We start from the raw sequence: 25,221 nt of genomic DNA, 5'->3' as shown, positions 1-25,221 counted from the left end.
TTTTTTGCCAATAAACAGTGGGAAGATTACAGTTGAATCAGGAACTAGCATTTGAGCATATCAGTCAGTATTTCATGCTATGAGTTCCAGAAGGATGACAACGTCTCTAAAAATAATGGTCCTGATTCTCCTCTCACACCAGTTTTCCCCTAGTATAATGACTTTTAGTTCAAATGACTTATTCCCAGTTCATTCCAATATAAATGAGAGGAAAATCAGGCTCAGTAGATTTAAACATAGACTGGATAATGCTACAGTAAATATATTACAGGGAACAGAGCTACCCTGAAAAGGATAGGGGATAGTTGCTCTAATTTCTGCTGTTCTAAACATAGTCTAATCACAAACCATTAATGTTTGTTTTTCTTTTTAATTTAAATAACTGTTTTTACAAGTCTTTGAAGTAAGATTTACAGATGGAATTTTTGAACTTGGACTCCTAAATCACTTAGGTATTTTAAAGCTCTCGGTCTAAGATGCTTATCTTCATGAAACATTTTCTAGCTCTATGAAGATAATAAACATTCTGCTGCTGTAATGTCCTGATGTATCACGCAAATATTTTTCTGCATCATTTATCATGGCTCATAGGTAGAAAGGTGTAAATTCAAACTAAGGTTCAATGTCATTAGTGCCTTTACTCAGCTCTGAGTAGATCATCCAGAGAGGAACGCTGCTGAAAACATTTCCTCAAATGTCTAGTTCTTGCAGCGACCACAGCATGCGAATATCTGTCAGCTGGTGTGGCTTGTTTATTCTCTTTGTGCCTCAATGAAAACCTACCGCTGTGTTCTAGGAACAATCCCGTTTTTGAAAAATGGAGAGCAATGTACTCCATGCCGAGAAGCCTCAGTGCTTTGTTTCATGAGAAAACAAGTGGCATGAAATAGGAACCCCAAACCATGAAGTAAATTACAGATAATCAGAGTACAAACTACAAGAAGTTGGTTACCTTCAGTGGGGCAGAGGGCAGAATTTGGCCTAAAGTTCATAAGAAAAGTGAGTTCATCTTAGACAAGATGCTGCAACTAGGAGTTGTTTGGGCCATTGTTAGTGTCTCATACATTATAATGATTAGTAAGGTAAAGGCCTATAAAAATGACGGAGTACAGGTTAGCACTATCATTGGATAGGCCTAAATCTCCTGTAAATAGGTATTCTTCCTTCACGCTTCTTTGTTTAGTTAGTGAGCTGCTTTCTGGTTAGTACATATTCCAGTAAGGGGTAAAATGATGTTTGCTGTTGACTTTAGCTGAAGGTAACTGATGTTTCTGTATCAGCTCTTGAATCTGTGTAACACTAAACACCGTGGGCTGAATTATTTGCAGAAAGTTCCCTCTGGGATACAAGAGTCATTTTACACTTCCTCATCTCCTGGAATCATGGCAATTTAGAAACTATGATATATTCCAAAACCACGGGGACCGTTTGAAATGCATATTGGACTTTCTAAGTCTTTATAAATATATAAATAATTCATACAATAACTCCTTAATAAGACAGCTCAATTAAATGCTGCTGCTAAATGGCCTTGTTCCTAGACAAGAGCTCTTTGGAAGAAATTTTTTAAAAATGTGTTTGCATTTTCCGGTCGCATTTCACAGCCCAGATCTCTGTCAATTGAGAGGCTCAGTTTGGTAACAAAGCTGTAATAGAAATTATGTTTCCGATCACAGAGCAATGACTCCAAATACCTACAATACAATAGTCTATAGTATAATAGGCTTCTTAAAGATTGAAATGCATACGTTGTTCCGCTCCCAGAGTGAGTAACTATGAAATATAGATTCTTAACAGAAGTGTTCTGCTGCATTGGCAGGGAGTGATAATTGCGCTTTAATTCCGTGTGTGTGGTTATCTGAGCAATTGTTACATTGTTTGTGCTGTTTCATACATGTTTATATTTCGTTGCATGGATTAGTGGGTAGTGCAGATCCGTGCTAATCGTCTGTGTGTTCTTCGGCCAATCACTTAACCACACCATGATCCCGGTCTGTGAAATGGAGATAAAGATGCCGGTCTGTTTCACAGGAGAGCTGTGAGGATACATTAGTGATTGTGTGACGATGTAAAGACTCATACGGTTGTATATTCCGAGAGCGACAGTGGTTGGACCTCACTGTAGAAATATTACAGAAAGGAAAAGGCTTCCTTCAGGCACAGGTGGTTAAAAGATACCAGGCCCATTGCTGAGAACTTTGTGTAATCAGCTTCTGCCAGACAGTAACTTCCTTCCTGAACAACTCATAAGCAACTACATGATGAATCAAAAATGTTTCTGCTTTGTGAAGGTGAGTAGTTTCTAATAGCAAGGATATGCCTAGACCATGTGAATGGCAGTCTCTATGGTAACTTCATTTTGTACTGAATAATTTAAGTAAGCCTTTCCCCTTCTCAATCTGTTTCCTTCTACCTACCCCTTCACCTCCTTTATGTTCCTCTCACCCTTCCTTCTGTTCCCTCCTTTTGGTCTTTGTAGATGTGTGTTAACATTTGTAAATACACACATTAACTCGCATCTATCATATATGAACGCAAGAAAGGGAGAAGAACGATGAATTTCTATGGGTACAGAATCAGGGAAAACTAGGGGGCCCTGCAGATAGTTACAGCTCTCACTCCCTTCTGCTTCTCCCCACACCCTGTTTTTCATCCAAGAGTTTATTATAACTCACCCCATAAACATGTACCTGGTCCTGAACTGTAGAGCAGTCTCCATAGAGGAACATTACACTGCTACACACATTTTAAAATATGTTTAGCCATGTGTAAATTACTGAAGTTCTATAGTGGTTTTGTAGACAAGCCCTCAGTTTGCCTGTCTTTCACCCCCTTTTTGCCATAAAGCGGCTTCCCTGGCCATAGCTGCTGTTCCTGTGGTTTATATGGAGAACTTGGTGGACCAGAAGCAGGAAGAAAACACAACAAAAAGTCTTGAACTAGATTCTGGCTTCTGTGCCTGCTCCTTTGTGCTGCTTCAGCTTCTTGGGGACTCCCCTTGCATAAGACGACTCCCAGGAAACACACAGAAGGCATTTCAGCTCTACCACACACCACATGCACTCCCAGCCTCTGGGATGGGGCGTTTCTGGGGAAGAGGGATACGGCCAAAGTGCCTCTGCATTTCATTACTGCCTGGCTCGCAGAACAGCCTGGGCTTTCTTCAGGAAGCTCTCACTCAAGCTGGTGACTGGACTGGCATCCGGTCATGATCCTTCTTGTTCCAGGCCAAAGACCCTCGTCTCTTCTCTTTCTTTGTATAGCTATGATTAAACCATGCCCTCTTAGGAAAGGGGAATTCTGCCATCTCCCCAGCATAGCAACGCTTTGAACCTGCCAATTCCAGATAAGGAAGGAAGAGGAGCCTCAACCTAAGATGGTCACCAGGCCATAAGTAGGCAGGTGGTGGCGTCAGCCATTGAAGAAACCATATGTTGCTCTTGATGTTCAGTATTCAGTCAGCCCCATTCTTAGTCTATTTTTTTCTTCACTTATTTTTTCTGAAATCCATTTTGTCTGGTTCTGGAAATTCAAAATATATAGAATCATAGAAGATGAGGGTTGGGAGAGACCTCAGGAGGTATCTAGTCCAACCCCCTGCTCAAAGCAGGACCAACCCGGACTAAATCATCCCAGCCATGGCTTTGTCAAGCCGGGCCTTAAAAACCTCTACATCCCCATAACTCTTTCCCCAGTCGTGCGTATTCCTGATAAACGAAAAGGAAAACGTGTGTTCCATTTCTGGCTCTGCCACTCACTGTGTTGCCTCAGGGCAGTCACTTAACTTCTGTGTCTGCTTCCCCTTCATTAAAATGGAGATTAGTAATAGTGACCTCCCTCATGAGACAAGGGTGAGCCTGTGTTAGCCCGTCAAATTACTGGCAGTCCCATCAGAAGGAAGACAGTGTATCCAAATAAAATATTTGCTGTCACAATAATCAAAAGCAAACCCTTATTAAAAGAAATCAGTGAATAAGGTGATGGATACCTTAAGTACAGCTAATACAAAGAACCAGTGAACTCATTGGGGTGGGCATTTTCATGCAGGTCCCCATACTGTAGTTGTTAGTCTGCAAAACTCCAAACTCGACGGGGGTGGGGTGGGAGGGAGAAATGGGTTACTCTTTGAGCAGTTTGTTGTATAATCTAAATGGTGCTTATAGTGCAGACAATATTGTGCGGATATTATCATAGCTGTGTCTGCTGAGTGCACCTTGGTCCCAGGGATTTTCTGGAGCATAAAAAAAAAATGAGAAACCATGGATAGACCTTGCCTTTCCTTTTTAAAATAGATATTCTAATGTATAATTTCAAATTTTAGAGGATGGTGCTCAATGAAGGAGAGAGACCGGATTTAGAGACCGTTCAGGAGCCATATCATTATATTTTATTTAAAATACATTTCCTTGAGAACTGTAATGCAAATTTAACCAATTTTAATCTTCTTTGATTATTGCGTCTTATGGTTATTTGCATATATGTCCTGTGCTATACCTCCATTCTAGGAGTTTCCAACCCTTTTAAATTGTCATATTCCCTGTTTATCAGCCTACCATCATCATGGGATTTCACCATTTTTCAGAAATTAAAACTCTGTTTCTAGCTGGATAGTTTTCCAAATAATCTATCGCAACAGAACTTATTTCCTGGGAGAAGGAATAAACTATTGTATTTTTTAAAAGTCCATTGAGGGTGAATTTCACCTGTGTGCATGGAGCCAGTTCATTTAAATCCCACTGTGTGTAGTCTTTGTGCTGGCCCAGTGCAGAGGGCTAAATTTCATACTTAAATATTTGAATCTATCTGGACTAATGCAACATGTTTAGTGGAATTGATTTCATTCTTTTGCAAAGACAACCTTTTTGTCCACATTAAGTAAAAAGTATATAGACGGGTTTTCAAAACACGTTCTTAATCAATCTCTTGGGGATGGCATAAAACTTACAGTGTGTTAAAGTGACTTTCCTGTGCTGTGTGCATGGACATCTTTTGGCTCCCAGATGTTACAGTAGTGTGCTAATTTGTTGTAATTTTAATGATGCTAGCGGAAAATAATTAGGGGCTGAAAGCAAATGTCAAAGAGGCTTCCAAAAATATATAAGCCTTCTGACAGTGATGTTGGCCACAATCAAGGGCCTGGTCCTACTTTCTAACAAAAAAATAACTCCAACTCGAGTCCTCGCCCAGTAGCCCGGGAATCTCTGGGCACTATTGAGAGGAACTTTATTCCCCACTTACAAGCACAGTGACCAGTTTAAACATGGAAACCTTACTAGGGAGAGGGAAGGGTAACTTGTTTAAATCTTAAATCTTTACAGTTTCTCTCATTATAATCCCAAGGTGTATGAGTCACAGTCCTCACCTACGTCCAGCCTAAAATGAGCCACGAGTGACCAATGCAATATTGTCACCTGCCCAGCGCCCCACTCACAGTTAGTTGGTCAGGCAATCCCAAGGAGACTCTGTGATCCAACTGCCTAAGCCACTCTGGGAATCTACTACTTGACCGGCTGTAGTGACCTTCATCTGTGATGCTGGGTTGGGGATGCCTCACCTGAGTTCTTAGGCAGATGGAGTCTGGGGTTCATAACTCTTCAGATCTGCCCCCACCATAGCCGAAACAGCTGTTCTCCATGCACTAAGCCCGCCGTACACTGGTCACCGCTCTCCGTTAGTGGGCCAAACTGATACTTTGCTCCATCATTTGACTGGTGACTGGTAGCTCTCACCTAGGTGTTGCTAGTGCCTAGAACAGCTACTCTGCTCTATCTACAGAGTGTTTCTCCACTAGGACGAGATTTGCTGCCCTGCTGTATCCATAGAGTGTAGTTTTTCATTTAGGATTAGATAATCGGCTCTGCTTTTATCCCAGGATACAGCGAATACTTTTGTACACGTATTCGTTACTATTTAAAAGACAAATGCAGCATCATGCTGAAATCACTGACTATCTTTTTCTCTTAATTTTGCTTGGGGCCTCTTAGCCAAGCCCAGCAAACGTTACTCTTCATCAGGGTGACCCCGAATCCAGTCATTGTCCAGGTGGTTCACAACAGGACCGTCTCCAAAATATCAGCCTCAAGTCCAAAATGTAGCCAATTTATACCTCAATATCCCCAAAATATCCACAGGTAATATGTAAAACTCAGTCAACTCCCCTTGCTTTCCAGCAGGTGACAGCAAAGAACACAGTTGATATGTAAATCAGAGACTGCGGAGAACTCAGTTGGTATTTAAATAAGGTGCTGCCAGCCAACTTTCCGTGCGGGAGATGCCAGCAGATAGCTCTGTTACCTTCCAACTCTCATAGGCTTCAGGCCACGGGGCTTATCAATAGAATTGCTTACAATATGCCTAGGCTAGCTGTGCCTTTCCATATGTCTATCCAAAAAAATCTGTGAATAGAAAGTTAAACTTAAAACCAGAGAAGTCAGGAAAGTCTCAGATAAGGGTGGCTCCCTCTTGCTCTCCCTTCACCCCGCCCTGTGTGTCACTTTTTTCTTAACATGTCAGTTTCATATTGGCTATTAATTTCAGAGACGAATTATTTCTTAGTCTGTGTTAGGAGGAAATTGGAATGATGCCTTATGCAGATACCTGTACGCACAAGTATCTCTTATCGACAGATCTTTGAATCATGGGTCACTTTGCAGTGCCTTGGCAAACTCTCACTTTTTCCCTGGTGGCTGCCATCTTGCAGGCCAGAATCTAAGCTTTCATGTGTTCCAGTTCAAACCGGATTTAACTCCAGGAAGTCCTATGGCCTGTGATATGAAGGAGGTTGGACTAGATCAGGGGTGTCAAACATACAGCCCGCAGGCCGGATGTGGCTCGCAAACCATTTATGTGCGGCCCACAGCCCCCGGAGCCATCGCCGAAGAGGGGAGGATGCGGCGAGTTTTGACGAAAATGGGAGGAGGCGGGGAGTTTTTTCGGCGGCGAGGATATCACCGGGAGTTGCCGCTGAAAAAGGGAAGATGCCCCGAAATATTCGGTGGAGGGCATCGCTCCTAGGTATGGCCCAGCTCAAGTACAATTTATTAAAAATGTGGCCCGCCATCGTCAGCGAGTTTGACACTCCTGGACTAGATGATCACAGTGGTCGCTTTTGAGCTTATCTGTGAATTTTATAAGCTATGAATCTGTGTAAAAAAACAAACAAAAAACCTAAAAAGACATTCTCCCTCATGACTGCAAAGCAAACCTCGCAAATATGATCCATATATAAGGTCAGGTCTACTAGTGTGAATGCAGCTTATACTGTCAAAAGTGTGCTTTTGCTAGTTTATTTTATTCCTCCAACCACCAGCAAAATAAGTTATACCAGCGAAAGTGCACTATAATTGCACCTACACTTGGGACTTTTTCCAGGACTGCTATGTCAGTCAGAGATCACACTTCATCACACCTCTGACCAACATAGCCATGCTGGCCTAACTGATGCCGTGATCTCTGCGTGAGTCTGCAAACAGCTTGAAACAACAGCTCTAAGGGAAGTGCCCCATTCGCATTAATGGGTGATAACTGAGAAATTTAGTAACAACAGTTAATGGGGTTGCTGTTTGCTTTATTTCACCGCTGATCACAATACGCAGGAAAGAAAAGGGCCAATCAGCTCGTGAAGATCTGAGCAGTGAATGGTATCTCATTTTGGCAACTGCAGAGTCCAGGTTGTAGGTGGATCTTGGGGAAGAATGACATCATTTGTATTTTTCCGGTCTGACCAATGCTTTGTGTATATAAAATCATATACACAGGCACAAGATGAGATGTGTTACTTTCATCACTGGGTGCATCAGGAATGCAGGCTAAAGTCCAAAATAAGAGAGAGACAGCAATTACAACCTTGGAAAATTATCATGCAAATCTACCAGTCCAGGCACACAAAAGCTGTTCACCGTCCTTTACCATGACGGCATAGGATAATGTAAAAACGAATGATATTTTACTTGCCCATCAAAATGACAATTGCTTATACATACTGGAATATTATATGCAATTTCAGTGAAGTTTCATTGTTCATTTTTCCCCACTCTTATTTGTATGTAAAATATGCACACGATGAAAGCTAGCATCCTATTGTCACATGCTTCAAAAGGGAGCTACATGGATTTACACTGAACATCAGTTACAAACAAAGAAATCATTATCTCAAGGAGGTGTTTGTATTACTTGAGAGAGTTGCTTATAAATATTTAACTGACTTTATTATTCATTTCCCAGGTATCATGTCTGCTTGAAGCATTTGACTGAGAATTTGCACCTCTACTGCTATGTTTAAAACAGCAGCAGAGGCAGCTGTGGCTAATGGCGCTCAGCAGGGTGGATGTAATTTGAGAGACCATTATAGACTAAAATTGTGAAACATAACGGTGGTGACATGAGTACTGTTTTCATTCATTAAACAGAAGCAAGTCATAATTACTTCCCAGTGCACATATACCACGATCATGTATGCTATAATGGGTACACACTGGTCTTTACGAATGTTGTAGGTGTATAGGAATACAATTTTCCAATGTGCCTAAGTCACTAAAGCACGGTTGACAGTTTTACCCTATATATTATGGACATATTAAGCATTAACTGTTCAGGAAGTAATTCTTATATAGGACTTCAAATTACACTTGCATAACTGTGCATGCAATCAAGTTATAGCTGAAATCTCCAGTGGTTTAACATTTGGAAATGCTTATTTATTATAGGAAATGTTCTAGTTCTTCAATTCTTTTACACTTAAAGTGACTATTTTAACAGCATGATAAATTTCTCCATGCTCCAGAATACAGTACTTAGTACACATTCCAATTGGTTTCCTATGCTTTCATCTGGGGGAAAAAATCAATCAAGCTTTTCACTCACGGATTCATTTGTTTTCTGCGTCTCAGTGGTGTGCCTTTATAAGCAGGAAGACAGATTTTTTTTTTCCTTAAAGATTTGTTGCATGATATTTCAAGCTAACATTGCTCTTGGCTGGGTAGGCATTGATATTTTATGTAATGCCCCTACTGTAACAATGAGACAAAGAGTGTTACTCTGGGGCTAAGAATCAGCTTTCATTTTAATTACAAATTCTTGCACACTTTGGACCTGATTTTCTGCTATCCTGTATCTTGGTCAGTTAGTTACACCTATGCATATCCTTTCTACACTCTGCATTCCCTTCTGATTTGTCAGTGTTTCTCATTCACTTTCCATTGGTGTAAATGACTGAAGGAGTTGCAGTGTGACAGAGAAGCAGGTTCTTTCTTTTTAATGAAAACTGCTAAATACATTTGGTTTTTGTTACAAACCAATATATTTGGATTTAATCCATAGAGGAACAATTAAATAACGTATTTTTAGAAAAAGACAGGCATACACATCTATTCACCCCCCGACTCTTACATCTTCCGTTGAAAATTGTGTGTTGTTTTCCATGTTGATGCTTTTTAATATGTCATTTGGAGGCAAGCCAGTCATTAGTGAAGAAAGGTTTGTAAGCCCTGTGGCCTAAACTCTAAGAGAAAAGGGAGATGATCACTGAGGGAGCTCTCTGCTGGCATCTGCTGGAGAGCAAGGAGCAAAGACTGTGTTCTCAGTACCTCATATAGACTGAATTCTCTATTGTCATAAGAACATAAGACCGGCCATACTGGGTCAGACCAATGATTCATCTAGCCCAGTGTCCTGTCTTCCAACAGTGGCCAAAGCCAGGTGCTTCAGAGGGAATAAACACAACAAGTGATCGTCAAGTGATCCAGCCTGTCGGCCATTCCCAGCCTCTGTCACCTGCTGGAAAGCAAGGGACGTCGACGGAAGGAGGCAGTGCCCTATTTACATATTAACTGTGCATAGTTCGGGGACCGGGGGGTACGACTTGGCTAAATTTTGTACTTGGGGCTGGTATTTTGAAGATGACCCCATTGAGAATCACCTGGCCCATGCCTGGATAACGATTGGGTTCGGGGTCACCCTAATGAAGACTGATGGTTGCCGAGGTTGGGGGAGAGGCCCTGGACAGAGCCAAGATTGAAGTAAAAAGAATCAACATGGTTCTGGTTTATTGTGAGTATTTATTATTTCTCAGGGAATAGGGAGTCTGGGGGGGTCTGTTAAATCACTGGACCCTTTACACCTGAAAGCGGTGAAGTGGAGGCGTAGTTATCTTGTTTCCAATGATATGGGCAGTGGGCAGTAAAACCAGAGCCCGGCAGCAGTTCATAGAATCATAGAAGATGGGGGTTGGAAGGACTTCAGGAGGTATCTAGTCCAACCCCCTACTCAAAGCAGGACCAACCCCAGCTAAATCATCCCAGCCAGGGCTTTGTCAAGCCGAGCCTTACAAACCTCTAAGGATGGAGATTCCACCACCTCCCTAGGTAACCCACTCCAGTGCTTCACCACCCTTCTAGTGAAAATGTTTTTCTTCATATCCAACCTAGACCTCCCCCACTGCAATTTGAGACCATTGCTCCTAGTTCTGTCATCTGCCACCACTGAGAACAGCCTAGCCCCATCTTCCCTGGAACCCCCCTGCAGGTAGTTGAAGGCTGCTATCAAATCCCCTCCCCACACATTCTTCTCTTCTGCAGACTAAACAAACAGTTCCTTCAGCCTCTCCTCATAAGTCATGTGATCCAGCCCCCTAATCATTTTTGTTGCCCTCCACCAGACTCCAATTTGGCCACATTCTTCCTATAGAGGAGGGCCCAAAACTGGACACAATACTCCAAATGTGGCCTCACCAATGTCCAATAGAGGGAAATAATCACTTCCCACGATCTGCTGGCAATGCTCCTACTAATGCGGCTCAATATGCTGTTAGCCTTCTTGGCAACAAGGACACACTGTTGACTCATATCCAGCTTCTTGTCTACTGTAACCCCCAGGTCCTTTTCTGCAGAATTGCTGCCTGGCCAGTCAGTCCCCAGTCTGTAGCAGTGCATCGGATTCTTTCATCCTAAGTGCTGGACTCTGCACTTGTCCTTGTCAAACCTCATCAAATTTCTTTTGGCCCAATCCTCCAATTTGTCTAGGTCATTCTGTATCCTATCCCTACCCTCCAGCGTATCTACCACTCCCCTCAACTTAGTGTCATCCACAAACTTGCTGAGGGTGCAATCCACCCCATCCTCCAGATCGTTAATGAATATGTTGAACAAAACCAGTCCCAGGCCTGACACCTGGGGCACTCCGCTTGTTGCCGGCTGCCAACTAGACATCAAGCTGTTGTTCATTACCCGTTGAGCCCAATGATCTAGCCAGCTTTCTATTCTCTGTTTCTGAGGAGTTTGTAACTCTGAGGTTCTACTGTACATCCCCTTTGCGTGCTGTATGGAGAGGAGAACTTTCTGACCATGAGCGCAAGTTGATACTTTTGAGTGTTGAATAATAGGCAGCGTGCATAAGAGATACCTGATTACATTGTAAAAGCCTAGTTCTGCTTTCATTTTGCCTGCAGTTAGAAAAGACCCAGATTGAGGCCTCATCAATGTCAATTTGATGTACTATTAAGGCATTTAGGCAAATATGTGAAGGACTAAAACTAGCTTTGGACCCAGAGCGTTTTTGAAGCTCCTTAGCGTGATCTGTAGTCTATGATATGAAGGCGTGTTTATACTGAAGTATCCTAGGCACTATCAGCTGATCACAGTTCCCAAACAGAGAGAAAACCCTGGGACAAGGCTGGGAAGGGGGCTGGGGAAATGTGAGTGTTGAAGTGAATAGCAGCAAGGTGGAGGCAGCTCCAAGACTCTGGATCTGCCTTCATCATAATATAATGTGCTTCTATGACTGTGTGAAAGTCACCTGCCTTCCATCCCTTCTCAGACAGAAGCCTCTAATGTAGCTGGCCATGGGAGAAGCTCACATGCACACCGCTGCAGGCTCAGGCTGCACCCCTGAGGTTCCACAATTCTCTTCCCTGCTTCTGCTGCCTTCAGCTCAGATGCAGGAGTATATGCAATACAACGTCATGGAGCCCCCAACGGACACCTTCACCCAAGCAGCCTATATTAGCCTTTGGCAGAGAGTGAAGGGGGAGGGGGAAGCAGCTGAACAAGAGCTCCAAAGCGCCGAAATTAGAAGGCAAAAATTTCAGACAGAGGAACGAAGATTAAAAGGAAAGGGAGCAGGGGCTGAAAAGGACAGGTCAGGGGAGGAGGCTCACATCTGTCAGTGGCCGTGGCACAAGTCTCTCTTTGGTGGGGATGGGTGTGTAGGGTCGCGGGGGAGGGTAATGTGATTACTCCATCAAAATAAGGACAGTGATCACTGAGCTATGTGCAAAAATATGTAAACTGGGTTACAGGAGAGATCTGCAGATGTGGCAAGTGACGGTGTGCAGAAAGGGTTTGTTCAACTATATTCTTAAATCTTGTTCCCATGCTTTTCTCAGGAAACGATGCTGTTTCCTCAGTCCTTTTACGTGATTCCTCTTTGAGCTTCTATTTCCTACCATCACCACTAGCATTGCCAGTGGGTGAGATTATGCTTTATTTGTATTAACTTGCTCTGTGACTCGCTGAAGAGGAGTGCTTGCTAAACCATTGCTCGATAGATTCATGCATCCATTTCTTGCAGGACCCACAGGGAGTTGTATCAGGAATGGCTTCCCTCATGGTTTAAGACAGTAGCACATACAGGTACCAAAAAGAAAAATTGCAATAGCACCTAATTTTTAATGTACGGTATCCTTTTTCTGATCTCAGTGGAACAGCACATTCCAAAATATGATTCTGTGCCTCTGGGCTAGATCGGAGGAACTCAGTATTTATATCATAGTGCAAGGAGTAAATTATTAACAGTTCATAACAATCTGACTTATGTTTTTAGTCAATTAGAAACTGGATCTCATAACATCAAAGCCAATATCTTCCTAAGCACTGAATTTATTCTTTCATATCCAGTGATCATCTAACTTTAATTAGCCACAACTGTGTGCTATAAATTAGTAGATAAATCAGTATTTAATAGTGATGTTTCTGTATAGATAATTGAAACACTATATAGTGTGTTAAAATGCTGGTAAAGTAAACTTCCTTTCTGTTTTTATAGAGCAAACATAAAAATTAAAAGTAGCCGTTCTCATCTATTATTAAGAAAGGGGGGTGAATATACCATAAATGAAAGAGATGAACAGTCACTCTTGAGGAAGAGGTGACATTGCCAGATGAAGATAGCAAACATTATACTATCTAATTCTACATCCCCTGAATAGCAGTATGATTTAGCTACACTATACATGCTCATCACAATTCTTTCACTGTTTTTGTGCAAAGCAGTGTACAGCTTCAGAGGTTTGCCTCTTTTTAAATCTGAACTTTGATTTAACTCAGTGAATTCTGTCAGCAATGTTATACCTCTGTGCATCACTCAAGAAAGGGGTGAAATCCCTCAGATCTAGAGACCGCGTGTGGGGGAAGGCTGAGGCACCCACCTCAACAGATGAAATTGAGGCAAGGAGCACCTGAGTCACCACGCTAGACCAGAAGAGGGTATGACAGCCTGGCCAGGCCTGTAACAGTGAGATTTTCCAAAGTGTTCAGAACTGGCTTGTCGCTATTGATTGCAGTGGGAGCTGTGTGAGGGTGAGGTTTTCAAAAGCACTCGGTGTTGAACTGAGTATTTTAAATCTCAAAAAGGGTCATGACAAAGTCACGGGAAAGTAACTTAAGCGCCTTTCCCTGACACAGAGTGTGAAGTGACAAATGTGTTTTGTAGTGCAATAGCACACACACACTCACACACACACACACACACTGAGGCTCTTGTCACTCCTTTTAGTGCAGTGGCAAAATGGCTGAAGTGTCTGGAGGAGATTTGATGGGTTCACTAAAACGATGGAATACAGCCAGTGCCTCTCTGCTCACTGGATCATTTAAGGAGAGGGCCTCAACTGAAGTTATGTTTTGATGTGAGTTTCCTGCCAATGGAAGTTGTGGGATTTACAGCCTTGGAGCGTGAGTCCTTTCCCACAGAAGAGGTACAGCCAGGGCAGCAGCGACTTCCCTACACTGATCCGTTAAGGAGAGGAGAAGTGAATTTATTTTGTGTGGCTTGTTCAGTGCTTGGCGTCTCTACTTAGCCTGGCAATGAGAGGGCTATTTAATGCCAGCTGTTGTGCCGGGTTTTGAAACCACAGAAGCAAATGTCAATCATAAACAGCATTCTTATCATTCAGATTTTAGCTTAATAGTGGAATAATGTCCCTGCAATCTTACGCTTTTATTTTTTAAATTATAGTCTACACAAAGTTATTATTCTAAATCACAGTCTTCACACTCACTGTTTATTGATTTTTGTAACCGTAAGTCATTCGGCAACTGTTAGGTTACATCACAATAGCGCTTTCTGACTTTTAGTTGTTCAGATGAGCCAAATCCAAGACTTGTCTATCTACAAATTACTTTGCGTTGCCCAGCAAATGTTGTCTTCTTTCTGTCTCAGAGACCAGATATGATTTTCCTTCATTTAACCTTCAGCGTTGCTGGAAATAGAACATCACCCTTCCAAAGGGCATTTGTTCAGGTTGTTTAGGTTCAAAAATGGAGGGGCTTTGGTTCAGAAGAAAGCAGCTATGATGAAAATCAGACACTGTCATTCTCAGCTCTTAAGTGTTTCAGCTTTTAAGTCAGTTAAGTTTAAGAATATCAGTTCTCTCAATTCTGCAATCTGTTTTTCTTCTCATGTTGGACCCCCGTATTCTATATCTAGGGAAAGCATATATGGTAGGTTCACCACACAATTACCTAGGAATCCAGACAAATGTCTAGTTTCCATAATCCCTTGCATTTTCGTAAGTGCCTAAATCCAGCATTTAAGGCACCCACTCGTAGCATTCACAAAACTCACTCAGCTGCCATGTAGCCCTGTAGGCATTTAAGTATCCTTCAGTGGGCGTGTGCAAAACCCCTAGGTCTTGATACCCCCAAGAGATTGGGGTGCTTGCTCATGCCTAAGCCATGGTTGGATTCTCATGCTAGGTGTTGCACTACCTAGCTAACCTGTATATGAGCAGATAGGTAATTTGGGGGCCACCAAGCATACGTGGATTCCCCAATAATCCAGTGGTGAGCTCTGTCACCTAGGCTGTATAAGATCCAGGTTTGAATCCCTATTCTGCCTGGTCTGCAGTAGGGCCTTGAACCCATGTCTCCTGCATCTCACTTGAGTGTCTTAATTGTAAGGCTGTTGTGTATGCGGGGGTGGGTGTCGCGCCTGTGAAAGCTGTTACATTTCGTATAAATAATGAACTAGTAAGTGGAGCAGGGACTTTCCCACATCTCATCAATCTCTTGATTTTTTTTTCTGTCGCTCTCTGTCCCAGTGAATATTTAATAACAATACAAAGGGGAACAGCTTCAGCCAGCAAGACTGGTGCTTAGGCTATTCATGTGAGAGGTTGGAGTTATGGGGTGAAATCACTGCTCCAAATCAGGCAGAGTAGGGCTTTGAAAACAGGCCTCCCACGCTAATAGGATAGGGGTCTCTGTCTCACTCTTGTTTTTCATGAGAAAGAGCTGACCGGGCTTAGAAGCCAAACTCCAGGGGAGGTTTCATGGCTGTAAATCCTAAATGGAGACAGGTAGATGGGCCCCCCCACTACAGGAAGGATATGGACAAATTGAACAGAGTCCAGTGGAGGGCAGTGAAATTGATTAGGGGCTGGAGCGCATGATCTATGAGGAGGTGCTGAGGGAACTGGGCTTGTTTAGTCTGCAGAAGAGAAGATTGAGGGGGGATTTGATAGCAGCCTTCAACTACCTGAATGGCGGTTCCAGAGAGGATGGATCTAGGCTGTTCTCAGTGGTGCTGGATGTCAGAACAAGGAGCAATGGTCTCAAGTTGCAGTGGGGAAGGTCTAGGTTGGATATTAGGAAAAAGTTTTTCACTAGGAGGGTGGTGAAGCACTGGAATGGGTTACCTAGAGAGGTGGTGGAATTTCCATCCTGAGCAGTTTTTAAGGCCCGGCTTTGACAAAGCCCTGGCTGGGATGATTTAGTTGGGATTGGTCCTGCTTTGAGCAGGGGGTTGGACTAGATGACCTCCTGAGGTCCCTTCCAACCCATGCATCTATGATACCTTTGGATGGTCTACTGGCTATCTTAGGTGGTTCACTGCTCTGCTTGCTGGCTTTAGGCCGTCTGCATTCCCTTTCTTTGGTGACCAGGCTACCCATATAATGCATGAGGAGCCTAATTCAGGGGCTGAGGATTCCGCTCGGTGGCAGGGCACCTAGGAATTAGACATTACAATGCTCAGCAACACCTAAGTTCTTTACGGGGTCTAGCCCTAGTGTGCTTCTCCACTGTTCCTACCTTATCCTGCAAAGCCTTATTTTCCGGTAGTGAATGGTGTGCTGAGTTAACCTGGTGACTCTGCTTACTAATGTGCGCTTCTCAAATTGCATCACTAATTTCTCTATTCTCATTCCCTTCTGCGGGTTATTTATTCATGTAACTACTTAGCTCATCTTTGTGTCATGGTACTGATTGTTGCTCTCATTTCATCTCGTTCTGTAAAGGTGTCATTCTTTCTGCTTTAGATAGTGGACCTGAACACCTGTGCTGTTCCATGCAGATCAGAGAAAGGAACAGCACATTCAACCCTAATCTTCTAGGATTCTATGAATCTGTCCATTACAGAGAGCATTCAAACCTGATACGCTAGGGTCCCGTTTCCTAGGTGCATAAGATGTTCAGGCTTTTTTGAGAAGAAAGTCCCAATGGGTGCTTTTGTTCTGTAGTCCTTGGGATTTTTTATTTAACTCTAATGAATAAGGATCAAACATTGTAATTCTTCTATTGAAGAACATGGCACAATTTATCTGACAATGAATTGGAGGCACATTAGAATTAATCCTCTCAGCATCAGCATCACAAACCCCCTAATATCGTCTTTTCCTATGCCATGGCAGTGGGCAAAGAAGTTTTATTTTCAGCCATAGCATGATCCAGACCAGAGGAAGCCAGCAGCTTCAGCCCAGTAGCAGTCTAAGACTGAATGTTGTTAAGAACTGTCAACTTCTTTTGAACATACCGTTGATCGTGTTCAGACCTCATTGGCTGCTTCCAGGCAGGGAGAAATGTACCCTCAGAAATGTACCAGCTGGTGTTCACCCAGTTTCACTTACTGAGTAAATAGGTGTGTTCAGTGAGTTTCAACCATCTGTTGGTGAAAGAAACCTGTATCCTTTGTGACTGATTAAAACTAGAGGGGAAACACAAGGCCAGTTATTCATTAAGCTTGTTAATGTCTCCTTTCAGTATGGTAAGGTACCAGTATGGTTAAACAAGCAGTTATCATGCTCTCACTCAAGAAACCATCTCTAGACATTAACCTTGCCAATTACGGTCCTGCCTTTGAGCCTCCCATTTCCAGAGGAGGTGATGCAGAAGATGTTGTTGTGATTATTGGATGTAAAAAGCATCCCCAATTGTAACTTCAAATGGTGAAAGTAGGTGCAAGTTCATACGTCACCCTAAGCTAGAAAATAGGAAAATAAGTCAAGCTGTTTTTAATAAATGAATGCAATGAACAAGTGCAACAGAACTAAACAGAGAAACCATATTAGTCCAAACAAAAAGGGCTGTTGAAATCATGCCTAGTAAAAACAGAAGATGTGGACCCAGAAATGAATGGACCAAAATTTGTGTGGTGAATATTAGGGCTAATTGGTAGACAAAATAAAGAGCAGATGAACTATGCCACCCTCTTTTCCCCTTTTTGGGGTTTCCTAAAAAGAGACTTTAAAAAAAATAACCTCCCATTCCACCTTGCATCCCAGCCCGTCTCTCTGACGGCAAGCTAGAAGAAGCAGACCAGACTAGAAGACTTTCTTCCTAAGAAGAAGGCCAGGGTTTTGTTTGAATAACTTTGTTTTTCACTTGTGAATCCTGAAAATCACATCAAAATCCAGTCCTCAGCCCATCAGTGGGGATAGCTATGTGTCAGCACTGCAAATATTGTCTTCCTGCCATGTTGCCCCCCACCCCTCACCCTTCTTCCTCCTCTCCTCTTATTTTCTCTGATTTTCATCAAATCTTGAAATCTACTGCATTGCATCAGCACAGCAAGATGAGATTACCACAATCCTGCCCTGCCTAAGAAGAAAATCCACAGCCAGTTGATGTCCTTGACTGGAATGTGAACTAGGGTCCAAGCAATAGGTGCCATGGTCAACCTGCCAGCCAAGGTATCCATGTGTGACTGACCAGCCATCCCGTGTTCTAAACACATCATCACAAAAGCCATATTTCCACCTCCTTTTCTCCTTTCCTCCACCCTGTGTCTGTCAGTATGTTAGAAACACACATGAATACCCTTTACACATCAGGAGTGAAAGTAAAATGATCCCTTTCCTTTTCATCGAAGAAAAGAGACTCTCATATTTTGCTTCCAAAAGGAGAGATTTCAAAATTTTGATTGTTTCTTTTTCATAATCACTCAGTTGTAGTTTCAGTATAAATGCTTGTTTTAATTTCTTGTTCTTTCTTGCATCTGATCAATAAACTTTCAACTTCAGAATGAATGCTTCTGAGTGTTTGCAAAGAAATCGAATAAACCAAGGTCTCTGTAGAACCCACCCTCCACACTCCCCAAACCTTTATAACACTGTTAATGTTGGACAGCGAAAGAATTTATAACACAGTTAACTCTTCTGACCTTTGAGATCAATACAACAGTGCTTATGAACAATTTATACATTTAGAGGCACGCTTGGATTCCTCCGACCATTGCAGAAATACCAATTCATAATCAGACTGCAACTGGATGGACTGTATGCTTTGTCTAAAAGATAGTCAACAAATTGGAAACTAAAATTCATAATTTTGTCAACGTGCAAGTAATAGCAACCTAATTTCCAACTGAACGCTCAAACAAGTGAAGGTATTAAGCAGTGAGGCTCGACAGGTAGCTAGCATGACACAAAACTCCTGAGGCATTAAAAAGAAAAGTAGCCCAGCAAAGTACTTATTCCCCCGGGGTATGATTATCTCATGACAAACACAGTCCTGCAGTTGATTGATTGCTATTATGAAATGTCTTTCATGTTAATTAATTATTTAAATAAATGACTTTGATCACTGAAACATGCTAGTTTGAGATAGAATAATTCCACTCAGTGCTTGATATATTGGTCTCACTCTGTTTAGAATCACAGTACGCCCTAAATCTAAAACTGTTTTATCACTCAAAATGTCAAGGATTATATGCCACTCATGTTATGTTTTGCAACAAACCTACAACACAGAGTCTCTGCCGCTTCAAACATTAGTAGGTCAAACTAAAGCGAAAACAGAAATGATGGTTATGGAGCTGACATTTTCTCAAGTATATGCTAAGTACTTGGGTACCATGGTGATGAGCACACAATACAGCTGGAATCTGTGCACCACGCCATCGCTGACTAGGAGAACATGTTACCACTATACTCATCCTTCTCTTTTCTAGCCATTGCTCTTTATGATTCAAGCAGGTCCACAGTGCATGAAATACCTCCCATTATTATGATGATAAAACAACTGCCATTGCTCTTATCACAATCATTTTTTAATTAATTATTCAATTAACTGAATAGCCAATTGTCCGTTTATTAGATTATCCTAAAAATAAAGATCGCAAACCAACCTTCCAGAAACTGCAGTTCCAATAACCTCAACACCTGCAAGAAAAGGGGAGGGGCTTAAGAATGGTTAATCTTTAACAGCATCTTCTATAGTTATCGTAGTTTCAATAAATCACATAACTCAGTGGTTCCCAACCTTTTCGGCTCGAGGGCCACAAGTATCATTTTTACAACCCTGAAGGGCCACCAGTCGATCAGCTCTTTAAAAAACTTATTGACGTATACGCCGTTAAGAACTACAAATCACCACATATTTAAAGTAAACATTTTGATGCTTCCGTGCTCATTTTTACATTCACTGTTTTACACCTCACAGTGTGTCACACACAAAGCACTAGTGTAGATAAGTGACTGTCACTACACACTGAAGCACATGGCCTGGCAGCTAAGTCATGGTGGGCGGCCCCTCCTCAAGCATGGTAGGTCCACTAGCAGCGCCTCCCCCCGCCACTACAGCTAGATGGTAGGAGAGCCTCCTCGCTGATCTCCCACCCCCCTGGCTTCAGCAGGGAAACCGCATGCGTCCTATAACCCTGTGCACTCCACCTGGGTCCCTAGGCAGTGGCTCCCTTCTGCAGCCAGGGGACGGGAAATCAGTGCTTCCCTCTCTCTAGATCCAGCAGGGCCCCCAACACCTAGGGACCCAGGCAGAGCGTTTTGCCGTGCTCCCTGCTACAGCCAGGGGGAGGGGAGCGCTGATCTCCCATCCCCTTGGCTGTAACAAGGAGCCTGCACCGGTCTTGTAGACCATCAGCAGCACGCTCTGTCTGAGCCCTTAGATGGTGGCTCCCTTCCACAGCCAGTGGGAGGGACGCGGTGGGCCACTTTGAAAGACCCAACGGGCCACTTTTGGCTCCCGGGCCACAGGTTGGGAACCACTGACATAACTAATAACCTATCTGCATTAATTCACAGAGACTTGACAGGATTTTGCTGTGACTTTCTACGAAGCCAAGGTAGCAGCTTTCCCTTGATGCATATCCATAACTCCTTATCCTGAGTGCTACATGTGCACCCAAGCTTCAAAAGAGCTGGCATATCTCAAATGTAGTATTAATCGTTATTTGTTTAACGTTTGTATGTAGATCCACAGGACATAACAAATGTCATTGTGTGGAAGTCTTTGAACTTATTTACAGTCCACTTCTGTTCATTTAATGACAAAAATATAGACATGCTTAAGAACATCAGAACGGCCATACTGGGTCAGACCAATGGTCCATCTAGCCCAGTATCCTGTCTTCTGAAAGTGGCCAATGCCAGGTGCTTCAGAGAGAATGAACAGAACAGGGCAATCATCGAGTGATCCATCCCCTGTCGTTCATTCCCAGCTTCCGGCAGACAGAGGCTAGGGACACTTCAAAGCATGGTCTTTCATCCCTTCCAATCCTAGCTAATGGCCATTGATGGACCTATCCTTCATCAATTTATCTAGTTCTTTTTTGAACCCTGATATAGTCTTGGCCTTCACAACATCCTCTGGCAAAGCGTTCCACAGGTTGACTGTGTGTTGTGTAAAGAAATACTTCCTTTTGCTCATTTTAAACCTGAGGCCTATTAATTTCATTTGGTGAACCGTAGTTCTTGTGTTATGAGGAGGAGTAAATAACACTTCCTTATTTACTTTCTCCACACCAGTCCTGATTTTATAGACCTCTGTCATATCCCACAATGTTCTGAAAACAGCTTATTTGACTGCTGCTTCATATTGAGTGGATAACAGGATAGTGGGAATCATTAGGAAAGGGATAGATAAGAAGACAGAATGGAGTACAAAAAGTTATAGGACAGAAGAAAAAAAAGAGCCTTAAAGACTGCTAAAGAAGCCAGATAGTACAAGGAGTTTGATTAATTGAATATGTTAATATACCCATACATACCTTAATTTTTTGGCTAAAAGTCTCTGTCCAACATGGGGGTGTTGGTAAAGGCGGAATTCTAACAGTTCTTGATGGCTGCTTTTAGCACCATACTTCATGTCTATTTCTCTGTGTTCCTTATGTGGCTGTCAAAACATCGATGACATTTTCTCACAAAACTACTGTACGTCAAAGACAGTTTATTTTGCACTGCCATGTGCTGACAGTTTTGTCAAAATGTCCGGGAAGTTTAAAATCCATCTGCATTCTGGAATACGCTCAGAATTTATAGGACGGGAGAAGTATGACCTTACGCTGCAATCGCCCCAGAAAGCCCCAAGAAGTCAATGTTGTTTTGTCAGATTGACCCCCACATAGTGAGAAGGTGGGACTCCATTGTTACATTGAGTTGCTATTTTAGTGAACCAACACCTAAAAAAAGGTAAATAAATATCTACAAACTTGCTAGTGCTCATTTTTCTTTTCCACCTCACAGTAGCATATAGTTATTTTAACTGCAAAGACTTTCATGATAAACTAACTTTTAACTACTGGGGTCTCTCTTTCTCGCTCTCTCTTTTTATTATTATTAAAGACAGAGCTTGAACATGTAGGTTTGTCTCCCTAAAATAATTTGCCACAAAGCATACAACTTTTTCATGCAGTCCAGTGAAATGCATCAGTTAAGTAAATGTAAAATTCTGTAGTTTGCTGGAAATAGCTAAAGATTGCTCATATATACACATGAATTTTGAGATCAGAAGGTAGGTTTGATTTTTTCCACTCACCTTGAAGTTATAATGCAGTGTTTTAGTTTATCTTCTCTAGGGAAACAGTAAAAACCACAACATTGTAGCAAAGAGCAATTGGTATACACCTGACCCAATGTGTGTGGTGTCCATCTCCAAAGTTTTCTTTCGATGTTTAGTCTAACAGGGATTTTCAAGTGTTAATATCAGTAAGATCAGAGATTTGTAAAATTAATTAATAGGATAAGTAGCAACACAGCACAGTTAGCTTTTCTATGAGTCTGTACATTGGGAGTTTAGTGACTGGGCCATTTTTTGCTAAATTGAAAGAACTTGTTCTTTTTAAGGAAAACTATACAAAAATTAAATGTACATAGTATTTGGATCTCAAGTTGTGTTAAACCACACACACTGAATCCTTAAAAGAGTGTACAGTGGTTAGTCTTTGGCATCAGTGAATGGTAAAATGTAACACACTGGCACAGAATTCAAGCAAGCAGATGACTCGATGTTCAAGCTGCTGCTCACCAATCTGCAATTTCATCTTAAAGATTTCTGAGATTATTAAAGTGTGTGGCTGGGACTTCCAAAGGGTCCAAGGGCCAGATTTTTAAAAGTATTTAGCCGTTTAATGATGCAGATAAGGGCCTACTGGGATATTCAAAATCACCTAAGTGCCTAAACTCCCTAGAGTGCTTTTGAAAATCCCAGTAGATGCCTATCTGCATCTTTAGGCCTCTAAATAGCTTCCACTGACTTTCAAGGGGAGTTGGTTGCCTAACTCCCTTAGTGTCCTTTTGAAAATCTCAACCTGTATCCTTTATTCTAAATATTGTTTATCCATTACAGTACAAGAAATTAATAAAACTTGTAATGTAAACAGTATTTTTGCTTCCTATATTGTCCACTATAAAGGGATTAAACTAGGCCTCAAGGGAAACAATGTATGGATCACAGTTAACTTGATTGGCACTTGCAAAAAAAAATTAAAACTTTCTAAATACCAGTATGTGGCAAAAGAACGGGTCTAATGGAGCTTATAAAATGTCTGGAACTTTATTATTTAGATGTTTCCTATGTCTTTAGTTTCAGTAAGCTAACACTGACAACATTTTTTTAAATTACGTACCTTGTGTGTGTGCTGAGGTCCCTTCCAACCCTAATATTTTATGATTCTATGAAGGCTTGGAAAGGAGAGAGCAATGGGTAGCCAATAAGTGATAACGTGCGCAGCAGATAATACATGGCACAAAGATGACAATCAATACTTGGTAAGATTAGGAAATTGGGTCAAAAAAGGTAAAAGAGATTCACGTAAGGCCTTTCTACTTGTCGTTTTCCTGGAGGACTCTGTGGACAAGTAGAGAACTAATTAGTTATGAAATCACTGGTACCAAAGAAGTGAAACCTAATTGAGAGGGGAAGTGGTTTTTTTGCTCCCACTCTTTGAAACTCTGTTTTGTTTTGTTTTTTGGTTAAAATCTACTTAACTCAACAGCCTCACTAACAAAAAAAGTGGAAGAAAAGATCTCTTTGCAAAGGAGCAAGACACACCTTTGCCAATTCAATTCAAAGTAAGAAAATTCCCAGTCCACTTCTCTAGGTCTTCCAAGGCAATCTCCCGCCAAAACAAGGGACACAAGCCTCGATATTCCTGACATTTCTAAGGTTACAAACAAAGAAACGCAAGAAGTAAAAAGAAACTTGACGTCAACTTGCTTGCTTTTTATGTCAAAAAGTAACAAAAAAGGGGGCAATCCAGAGGATTTTTTCCCTTTGTGGATCCCTTATGATTTTAATACTTTGATGCTCCCTAAATCTGTCTGGATACAAACAATAACAGCATAATTAGTGCCACACAAAATAATGTAAACAGAAAGAAAATTAATTAAAACAGAGACACTTCCCCTAATCAGCTCTAAGTATAACATTCCTTTAACCAGACCACAGCTTCTGATATTAGGTGGAAACTATATTAAGTTTCCTTACAGGTCTGATTTATGCACTGGTGTATGCTGGATTCTCATAGTGATGCGAGATTCGAGAGACATGTTCTGTAGGCATGGAAAGGTAGATTGTACTTGTTGGTCTTGTATGTGCTATATAACATTAAATGTAATACATCTATTCTATGTTTTTCTACACCATCTGAATGCTTTATCTGGGGTTAATGAAGAATACTCAGTCCCTTTTCCTGCAGCAATATCTCACGTGGGCAGCAGTTTATTTAACAGTATTATTAACTGGGAAAAAAAGATACTGCAAATGTACACATTTTTCATGTGATGATTACATTATAAATGTTACCTTGTTATAACTGAAATTATAACAGCTGCAGGCTTGCAAGCAGATATTTTTACTGGGCTGAATGGCCATAATCCTTCACATTTTCAAAGCTGAGCATGTCCATAATTGGCTCAGTGACCACCTAACGATAGGCTTTGTTTTATGCTGCTTGTTTCTTTATAAACGCTGATCTTAACACTCTGTCTGTGTTTGTGTGTGTGTGTTTTTAAATATTTTTACATACATTACTGGGACAAATTCTCAGTTGATGTAAATCAGTGTAGCTCCATTGATTTCTGTGGAGGTATGCTAGTTTATGGTAACTGAGAAACAGCAAGTATATGTCCACAGCTCCCGTTATATCACTCCCTGGCACTTCAATGATATTATAACATGCAGTAGAGTTCTACTACCATGCTCTGTGATTATGTCAGACTTCATACACTTAGGCTTTGTCTACACTAGCAGTTTTGTCAGGAAAACTTTTGTTAGGGGTGTGACCGACATAAGTTTCACTGACAGAAGTGCCACTGTGTGGCCAGTGCTATGTCGGCATAGCTACCACCCACAGACATAGCTACTGCCGCTTGTTGGGGGTGGTTTAATTATGCCGGCAGGAGAACTCTCTCCCGTCAGCATAGAGCAGCTACGCGGGGTACAGCTGTGCCACAATAATGTCTGTAGTGTAGACATAGCCTAAGCAAGACTGGCTCTG

At 41.8% G+C, this 25,221-nt stretch overlaps 1 protein-coding gene across 1 annotated transcript in view; it reads left to right on the top strand.

Moving 5' to 3' along the window:
• LOC137158683 (leucine-rich repeat and fibronectin type III domain-containing protein 1-like protein) overlaps positions 1–25,221 on the top strand; it is a 28,920-nt gene that overhangs the window by 2,441 nt on the left and 1,258 nt on the right. The gene's annotated exons all lie outside the window — the stretch shown is intronic.

Source organism: Emydura macquarii, unplaced genomic scaffold (assembly GCF_026122565.2).
Source record: "Emydura macquarii macquarii isolate MOO-44397 ecotype Brisbane River unplaced genomic scaffold, CSIRO-AGI_Emac_v2 contig_1790, whole genome shotgun sequence".
Lineage (NCBI taxonomy): Eukaryota > Metazoa > Chordata > Testudines > Chelidae > Emydura > Emydura macquarii.
The sequence above is the reverse complement of the archived record's forward strand: the minus strand, read 5'-3'. Positions and strand labels throughout refer to the sequence as shown.